We start from the raw sequence: 10,016 nt of genomic DNA, 5'->3' as shown, positions 1-10,016 counted from the left end.
TTCTGTGGGGTCTGTGGTGATATCGCCTTTCTCATTTCTTATTTTGTGTATTTGCATCACCTCTCTTTTTTCTTTGTTAGTCTCACTAAAGATTTGTCAAGTTTGTTGATCTTCTCAAAAAACCAGCTCTTGGTCTTGTTTATCTTTTCAAGTGCTTTCTTATTTCCTATTTCATTTAGTTCTGCTCTCATCTTTGTTATTTCCTTCCTTCTTCTTCCTGTTGGATTACTTTGTTGTTTTTTTTTCTAATTCCTCCGAATGTGCAGTTAGTTCTTCAATTTTTGCTCTTTCTTCTTTTTTGATATATAATTTATGGCTATCAATTTCCCTCTCAGTTCTGCTTTTGCTGCATCCCATAAATTTTAGTATGTTTTGTTATCATTGTCATTTGTTTCAAGGTAGTCATTGATTTCTTTTGAGATTTCCTCTTTGACCCACTGTTTTTCTAAGAGTGTGCTGTTTAATTTCCAAATCATGGTGTGAAATCTGGGCCTCTGTCCCTTGCAGATTTCCAGCTTCACTCCACTGTGGTCAGAGATATTGTTTTGTATGATTTCTATCTTTCTGAATTCATTAAGCCTTTCTTTGTGGCCTAGCATATAGTCTATCTTGGAGAATGATCCATGTGCACTTGAGAAAAATGTATATCCTGCTGTGTTTGGGTGTAATGATCTATATATGTCTATTAGATCCAGCTCTTCTAATATACTGTTCAAATGTTTTGTTTCTTTAGTGATTCTCTTTTGAGATGTTCTTTCAAGAAGTGATAGTGGTGTATTAAAATCCCCCACTATAATTGTAGATGCATCTATTTTTTCACTTAGTTTTTCCAGTGTTTGCCTCACATATTTAGAGGCGCCCTTGTTAGGAGCATCAATATTTATGATTGTTCGATCTTCTTGACAGATTGTCCCTTTCACTAAAATGTAGTATCCTTCTTTGTTGCTCACAATTGTTTCGCATTTAAAGTCTATTTTGTCTGATTTTAATATAGCTACTCCTGCCTTTTTTTGGTTATTGTTTGCTTGTATGATTGTTTTCCAACTATTCACTTTCATCCTCCATGATTCTCTGGGTCTGAGATGTGTCTCTTGTAGACAGCATATAGATGGGTCATATTTCCTTATCCAATGTCCCAGTCTGAATCTTTTGATAGGTGAGTTTAATCTGTTGACATTCAGTGTTATTACTTTCAAGGAATTATTTGTGTTAGCCATATTTTGATTGGATTTGTGTTTGTCATATTTTGTTTGCTTTTTTTCCCCTTCTCTTTTTATCTTTTTTGTTGTTCTTACACTCTCTTCCAACTCTGCCTGTCCTGTTTTTTCCTTTCTTCCTGCAGAACTCCCTTTAGAATTTCTTTAAGGGAGGTTTCTTGTTGGCATACTCTTTCAGTTTTTGTTTATCTGTGAATATTTTGAACTCTGCATCATTTTTGAATGCTAGTTTATCTGGATAGAGTATTCTTGGTTGGAAATTTTTTTCCTTTAGTACCTTGACTATATCATACCACTGCCTTCTTGCCTCCATGGTTTCAGATGAGAAATCAGCACTTAATATTATGGAGCGTCCCTTGTATGTGATGGTTTTCTTTTCTCTTGCTTCTTTTAGAATTTTTTGTTTGCCTTGAGCGTTGGATAATTTGACAAGTATATGTCTTGGGGTGGGCCTGTTGGGGTTTATGACGATTGGGGTGTGCTGTGCTTCTTGGATATGTACATCTGTCTCTTTCAGTAGATTTGGGAAGTTTTCAGCCATTACCATTATTTCCTGCAACACTCCTTCTGACCCCTTTCCCTTCTCTTCCCCTTCTGGAATGCCTATAATACATATGTTTGAGCGTTTTGCATTATCATTCAGGTCCCTAATTCCTAGGTGGATTTTTTCTATCTTTTTATTGACCAATTCTACTATCTGTTTGATTTCTGATGCAGTGTCTTCCACATTACTAATTCTCTGCTCTGCCTCTCCTAGTCTGCTGATATTTGCTGCAAGTGTATTTTTGATTTCTTGAACTGTGGTGTTCATTCCCATTATATCTGTTATCTTTTTGCGTATGTCTGCAATTTCCCCTCCAAGTGTTGTCTTCATGTTGTTAACCTCTTCCTTTACTTCATTAAATTTGTCGGTGATAAGTGTTCTGAGATCTTTCATTACTTGTGTGAAGTTCTGCTCCCCTTCCTGATTTTTAGTTTGTTCATTGGATTCAGCCATGTTTTCCTGATTACTGGTTTGGTTTGTAGATTTTTGTTGCTGTCTGGTCATCACTTTATCTTGACAGGTTTAATCAGTTCCTTAGCTTCTTTTTCTAGTCTTGGAGATTAATTAGCTGTTGTTTTTGCATAAGTGTTATATCTTCTCTTTGTCACTTTGTTCTCATTCTAATTTCTTATTGCTGGTTGAGTTCCCTTTAAAGGAGAGTATTAGGGCCGGGGAATGGCAATTGTGTAAGCAAGGAAAAAGTGTAAAGTAGTATTGGTGATATATGTTAACAAAGCAAAAGTATGAGATCTGGGAGGATGCATGTTAGATTCATGTAAATTGTGTAGGGTTATAGCAGTAGGTAGAGTACCTATAATGAGGTAGTTGTCTGAATATGGGAGGAACATTGTATGAATTAAAAAGCTATTGTTTTCATGAGAGAGGGAAAGAGAAAAGAAAGGCAATAGTTTTAAGAGTGGATAACAGACAGAAAGCAAAACAAAGGTATTAGAAATTAAGAGTTAGACACTTTGTGGATCAAAGAAAGGGAGGTGGAATATAGGAGAGACAGTAGATGATGGAGGCTATCAAGATGTAGGGGAAAGGGGATAGTGTAGATAGCCAAAATCTATTCACAGAGGAATGAGGCAGTGGAGGATGAGGAAACCCAGCATATGTGAGGTGTTCCCTGCAGCACCTATTGTATAGTTAAGATAAAATAAAATAAGAAGAAAATGAGGGATGAGAGAGAGAGGAAAAAAAAGAGAAGAAAGGAAGAAAGAAAAAGGATGTGGGTAAAGGGCGCGGAACAGATAGGGAAAAGAGAAAAAAGATATACATCAGCCACAACAGCCACAATACCAATAAAAAAAAAACCCTAAATAACTGAAAAAAAAGACTTTGGAGGATACGCTGGGAGAAAAGACTAGGGGATAATGCAATGTTAGCAACAGAACATTAAAAAATAAAAATAAAAAATAAAATAGAATAAAAATATAAACAAAAGAAAAAAGAAAAACGCAAACATTGAGGGCTAGGACATTCAAGGACCTCAGATGGACTTCAGGGCATGATGGATTCAGGGATGGAAAGTCTGAGATATTGAAGACTCAAGAGGTGTGAGTCTCTGGGGTGTGGGTCACCAGGGTTTATGGGACTCAGACCTGGCAACCTCAAGCCCAGTTATCAGGGAGCCTGGGAGCACCACTATGCATCACAGCCTTCAGGGATCCCCACAGCAGGGTGCCAGCCCTATGGGTGAGGTCACATCCACAAGCTCTATCCTGCGTGTCTGTACCCCACAATTCATTCACTCACTGGGGTCTATTCTGTGGCTGTATCACCAATTGACCTCAGGACCCCTCCCACCCTGTGATCCCCCCAGAATGGATCAATTTGAGGCTGCTTCAGATCGGCAGCCGGTCTTGGGGAGGCGGAGCTCTAGGCAGAAGCGCTATTGTTTGTGTCTGCAATCAAAAATCCCCTGCTTCAGAACAAAATGCCCATTTGTCTCCCCAAATTGGTCTGTGAAGGCCTCCTGTCCTGTTAGCCCCCCAATAGCCCTCTCAGGGCTTATGAATTCCCCAGTACCGCAGAGCCTCCAGGAATCGCCCCCGCGGTGCTGGTGCCATGGCTCCACCCACCCCAGGAGGGAGAGTCCCATGCGCAGCTCCCACCTCTGTGTAATAGAGCCTCAATTTTATCTTATATACAAATTTTCTCTGTTACCTTCCCACCAAATCAATATCCAGACACCTCCTGCCCTGCAAAATCCCAAAACAGCCTGGTCCCAAAGAATTTCCAATGCTGCCCAGCCACTTTGCAGGAGAGAATCTCAGGTGTGCTCACTCAGCCACCATCTTGCCCTGCCCATCAATAATCTTCCTTTCTACCTTCTCCAACCCTCTCTCTTGTTTTGTTCCTTGCACACTGCAGCACTCCCTTTATTATTACTTTCAGGGCAGGACTCATGTAGACAAACTTTCTCAATCTCTGTATATCTATGAATGTATTAGTCAGTCAAAGGGGTGCTGATGTAAAATACCAGAAATCTGTTGGCTTTTATAAAGGGTGTTTATTTGGGGTAGAAGCTTACAGATACCAGGTCATAAAGCCTAAGTTACTTCCTTCATCATAGTCTATTTCCATGTGCTGGATCAAGATAGCTGCCAAAGTCTGCCAGGGTTCAAGCTTCCTGAGTTCCTCTCTTCCCAGGTATTACTTCTCTCTGGGATCAGGTCCTCTGTTTTCTCAACAAGGTCAACTGTAGACTATGAGGCTTTCTAGGCTTTGTCTCTCTCCACGAGGTCTGCTGTAGACCATCAGGTGAATGGCTCTGTCTCTCTCCCAGGGATTCTGCTGTGTCTAAGGATCTGTCTCTATTCCTCTGTTTTCTTCTCCTGGCTTAGTCCTCTCTTCTGAGGGCTTGCTTCCCTTTCCTCTGTGTGTTTACTTCCCAGGGTTCCAGTTCAAGGCTCCAGATCAAGACTCCAGAATCAAACTCCAACTCAAAACTCCATCAAAATCTCCCAGCATCAAAAAGCTTCAACTCTGTCCTTTGTCAGGCATTTATCTGTGAGTCCCCACCCACCAAGGGGCAGGGACTATATACTCTACTAGCAAAATCAAGTAAACTCTGAATCCAATATAATTTAATATACCCAGAGGAAAAGATCAGTTAACAAATATAATCCAATATTTCTTTTTGGAATTCATCAATAACCTCAAACTGCTACAGTGAATATATTGAACTCGCCCTCATTTTTGAAGGCCAGCTTTGTTGGATAAAGAATTCCTGGCTGGCAGTTTTCTTCTTTTAACACTTTACATTATACCTCTGCCTTCTTACCTCCATGGTTTCAGATGTGAGATCAGCATTTAATCTCATTGTGCCTCCCATATATGTGATGAATATGTTTTCTTTACTTGCTATCAGAATTCTCCATTTTCCTTGAGCATTTGACAATCTGCTAAGTATGAATCTCAGGATAGACCTGTTAGTATTTATTCTGTTTGTAGTGTGCTGTGCTTCCTGGACATGTACATCTATGTGCCTCATAAGACTTGGGAAATTTTGAGCCATTTTTTCCTCCAAAATTTCTTCTGGGATCTTCTCTTTATTTGAAAGACACTTGGAGCCATTCACTGTATGGAATCTACCTCTTCCTCCCCATCTCCTTTGTCAGCTCCAGAGCTGCAAATGCCTCCAGTGCGACCTCTAGTGCCAGTTCCACCATTGCAGCAGACGCAATGGCAGTTCCAGAGCCAGAATCAGCTCCATTTCCACCTATACTGCCAGCTACCAAGTCTCCACCAGTGCTTGCTCTAGAAATAGAGCCTGATGTATTACCTGATGTAGCACAAGCTACAGAGCTGAAGGTGGCTCTATGACTGCCACAACTCCAACCCACAGAATTAGGTCCCATGCCTGCCCTGGAGCTAGTCCATCTTAATTCATCAGCCGAAGCAAGTCTGGTAACCCCACCAGAGCTTTCCTGCTCCTGGCCTGAGAACTCAGAGAACAGTCTGAATGGGGAGCAGGCTAATCAATCTTCTGGATTTTCCTCCTGAGCTGGTGGCAGAATAGTTGACATGGATGGATTCAGTGGGAACCTGGGCTCTGCTGGGTGGAGCTGGATGGATTGTCCTCCCAGGATCTGCTGTCCCAGCCTTATCATAGCCTAATCCAGAATCTTATGATCTGGGTCCAAAGTCTGGTTGTGCTCCCAGCATTGTAACCTGGGCAAGTTTATTAATCCCCAAGCCCACATTTCCCCCTTCTGGAGAGTAGATACAGTACACTAACTGTACCTGCCACACTCACTGACTTGAAGATTACATGAGAGCAAAGAAATAGAAATTCTGAGGGGGATTGGCCATTGGGGGTTGAAGGGAGCTCACTGAGGTTAAGCATCTCCACAGGTGGTCCACTCTGTGCTGGGGGATCTCCACAGCACCAAAGCTAATAAGACCCTAATGTTTAGTGGATCCTTGGGCCAGCTCCCAAAACCTCTGGTCCTAAAAGGGACCATGCACCTGACCACCAGCAGGACCAGGAGGCATTATTAATTAGGTGGGAGGATGGTGTCACCTGGGTTTGTGGAGACATGAGGCACCTCCAATGCTGGAGTTTGAGAGAGGGACTTGAAAGTGCAGCTCTCTCTTTCCCTCTAGGTTTGAGCCCTGGCTCCCTCAAGTGCTAGGGTCCCTCAGGGGACAGAGAACATATCCTGTCCTCAGCTTCCCAAGCTCCAGCTGAGACCACTGGACCCTGGCCTGGGTCTTGAGGGTCTGTGGGAGCTGTGCTGTATGGTTTTGGGGCTGGCTAACATCTTCTCCCCAGGAGCTGTTCAAAAAGGTGGTGCCCTGTTACTGCCTGGGCTCAATTTGGCCCCAGTGCAACAAAAAATGCAAGGAGCATGTGGCACCCTCTGTCCATGCCACAATCACCCAGTTAAACCATGTGACCAACTGCATCATCACAACGTGCCAGAGCATGAAGGGACCAGAGCATGAAGGCTCCAGACAGCACCAGGGTGGTCGAGCACTGGATCAAGGTGGCCACAGTATGCTCAGAGGGCCCTCTCTGGAGTCCTGGAATCCCTCTGTGCTCTTATTGGCCCTCAGGGTCTCCCTGGGTGCCTGGTGTCTGTCTCATCCTAGAGGGGAGATGTCAGCTGAGGGGCTGAAACTGGAGTAGGGGGGGCACTCAGACCACACCTCATGGCTCATTTTTTCTTCCTCCCCAGGAGTGCTGGATCCTCAAGAACTTCTCATTCTAGGCCATCCTCTCTGCTCTCAAGTGCCACTTGATTCACCATCTGAAGAAGATATGGGAGGAAGTTTCCAGGTGGCCAGGCCTCTCTCCAAGGGACAGAAGGTTGGACCAAGGACCCCACAGGCCTGGGCATCTCCCTTCATGTAGCCTGGGAGACAGTGGCTCCTGGGCAGGGGCTGGGGGGGGTAGGGCTCTATGTCTCCATATGACCCGAGGTCAGCTGTACTTCCTCAGCACTGGTTCCTTCCTCCTTCAGTCACAGAGTTAAACCAAATAGGAGAATGTCAAGGAGGAGGGAGGGGTCAGCCTGCTGGGCCCAATAGGTACATGAGCTTGGCCAGCCTGAGGAACAACCTGGAGGCCAGGCTGGCAGAGCAGGGGTCAAGGGGAAAAGTCGAGGTCAGAGAGGTGCTGGGAACTGGGACATATTAGGCCCTGTGAGCTGCTGGATGGAGCTTGACTTTCTCTTGGGGAGAGATGGGAGTCACTGGAAAGTCAGAGCAGAACAGGGACAGCAGGTTACTTTTGGCCTCAAAGTGGAGGTTGGGCCAGTGTGCAGAGACACTGGCTAATGAGGGGTTACAGTCATGACCAGAAGGGAGGACAGGTCAGCCCCAGGGTGGTGGCCATCAAGGTGTGAACAGGAGCCAGATACTGGATGGGATGTGCAGATGGAGCCCCTGAACCTCCCACTGCACAGAGGCTGCCCAGCTGCAGTGTTGTACACCAAACCTGGGCTACACTTCTCTTGTGGAAAGGAATGGGTGTGGTTTTACTAAGCTGTCACTTGTTCAACCCTTGACCTGAGCCCAGAATGTAGCTGGGCCCTCATGGTCAAGGCAACTGCAGTCTGGACCTTGCTGACCACAGCTGCCTCCTGGAGCTCAGGGCAGTCCTGGTGTGCATAGGTTGTTGTCCAGCCCCTCTTCCTCTCTGACATCTGGGCTCAGGACAGATGTTTTGTTCCCTGCCCTGGGATTTCACTGCTACCTGAAGGTGTCCAGGAGGAGTAGGAGCAGGGCAGGGGCAGTTCGTGAGGGCAATCAATCCATCTCTCATGATTGGGAGGCAGGAGGTGACAGAGAGAGACCCAGATTTCACTCCTCAGTCCCCACCCTCTGCTGCATGGTCAACTTCTGACCCCAGGGCCCTGGGAGCCCATATCAGTTGTGTAGTCTGAGGACCAGGGGACAGGGTTCAGTCTACAGGGCAGGGGTTTAGACCCACACTGGGAAACCACCTCAAGACAGAGGTGAAGGTTCATGTAGGAGGTGGTATGACGAATGTTTGGAAAGACCCACCTCATTCCATGGAGGAGTCCCTGGGGGAGCAAGAGAAGACAGCGAGGCCCCAAAAGACCCAGCCCTGATCAGAGGTGGTGCCACAAGGTCTCTGGCAGCTGCACTCTGGGGGAGTACCCTGAGGGCCTGTCCCTTGATCCATCACAGGTGACTGACCAAGAGCTCTAGCCATTATGCACAAGGCGATGGAAGAACACAACCTGGGTGGGGACAATCCAGAGGACCACAAGCTGGTGCAAATCATTTCAGAGGATCAAAGTAAGTTCAGGAGGAGAGCTGGGGAGGGCAGTGGTGGAAGGGGTAGGCTGAGCACCACGTCCCCAACCTGAAGGTCCGAAGCCTTCTGGTGGCAGTATACCTGACAGCAGGTGGGGTGGGCACCCTGTCTACAAACCAGGCTGCCTAGAGCAGCCCTTGGTACCCTCAGCCTCTTCTCCCTATCTTCCCCTTCTCCCTTGTGTACCCTTCCCTGGATGTGACCCAGGCAGTGGGAAACCAAGTTCAAAGCTAACAACATTGAGGTACCCAGAGAAAAGGCTTTTCACCTTGGATCATAAGATGGCCAACATGATGTGAACCATTGTCTATGAGGTGCAGAGGTGCCCAAAGATGTACTTACCAAATCCAATGGATGTGTCATGATGATGGAAATGAGTGTTGTTGGGGGGGGGGGAGAGGGGGGTGGGGGGGTGGGGTTGAATGGGACCTCACATATATATTTTTAATGTAATATTATTACAAAGTCAATTAAAAAAAATAAATAAAAATAAAAATAACTTGAAAAATTGGAAAAAAAAAAAAAGATAAAAAAATAAAATAAATAAGATGGCCAAGAAGAGGGCCTCAACTTGAAAGGCATCCTCTGGACAGGAGGGGGTAATTGTACCTCCAAAACACCATGACTAGTGCACACAAGCACCAAGCAAGCTACAGGCCATGCCTTTAAGATAGTGACAACTAGACCAAATCTCCTTGATCCCCTTTGGAAGCTCTAGGGAGTTGACTCAGTATTCTAGAAAGTGAGAAAAGAAAAGAATCCAAAAGAACAGCACAGTCCCAGAGCCAGGAGTCCTAGGCTCTGAACCCTTAGATAAGTTTCCTAAGCACCTGGGCTGGCTTCTCATCTCTGAAGGGGAGAGCAAATTAACCAAGGTATGTGCACATGGTATGTCTGTGCACAATAAATTTAGCTGGATTCTTGTCAGTGAGCTGACCACCTTCTCCCAGCCATTAGCCCAAGCAAATTAAAGTGACTCCCACCATTCCTAGAAGTTGGTTCTAAATCCTTTCTTGTCTTTTGAATGGGAAATGGGAGCTGTGTGGTGTGAAGGGCAGGAGCACCCATCCTACAGAACAGGAAGACTGAGGACTGGAGAGGTTGAGAAAGGTGATGAGGCTGGAGCAGGAGTTCAGCCCAGTGTTTATGTCTCACTGGCCCTAGGCCAGGAAGACTGGAGGAAAATAAGACCAGTGTAAATACTTGCTGGGTGTCAGGTTCTGTGTGGTCGTGGAGGCCTTCAGGAACCCTGCTCAGGAGGCCTGGGTCAGGGCTGCCCTTTGCTGGGCCCCAGTGTCTTTTCCTGGGTGGTGCTGGATTTAGGGGCTGTGGACTGGGTTCCAGAAATCCAATTTCAGCTCTGAGATCCTGAGTAGTAAAGACATCAGGGGGAGCAGCGAGGGAGAAAATAGATGACCTCTTATCAGCAGCTCCATTCTGAGGTTGGCAGTTATGAGTC

The sequence above is a fragment of the Dasypus novemcinctus genome, chromosome 15 (genome assembly GCF_030445035.2).
Source record: "Dasypus novemcinctus isolate mDasNov1 chromosome 15, mDasNov1.1.hap2, whole genome shotgun sequence".
Classification (NCBI taxonomy): Eukaryota; Metazoa; Chordata; class Mammalia; order Cingulata; family Dasypodidae; genus Dasypus; species Dasypus novemcinctus.
Note: the sequence above shows the minus strand (reverse complement) of the source record.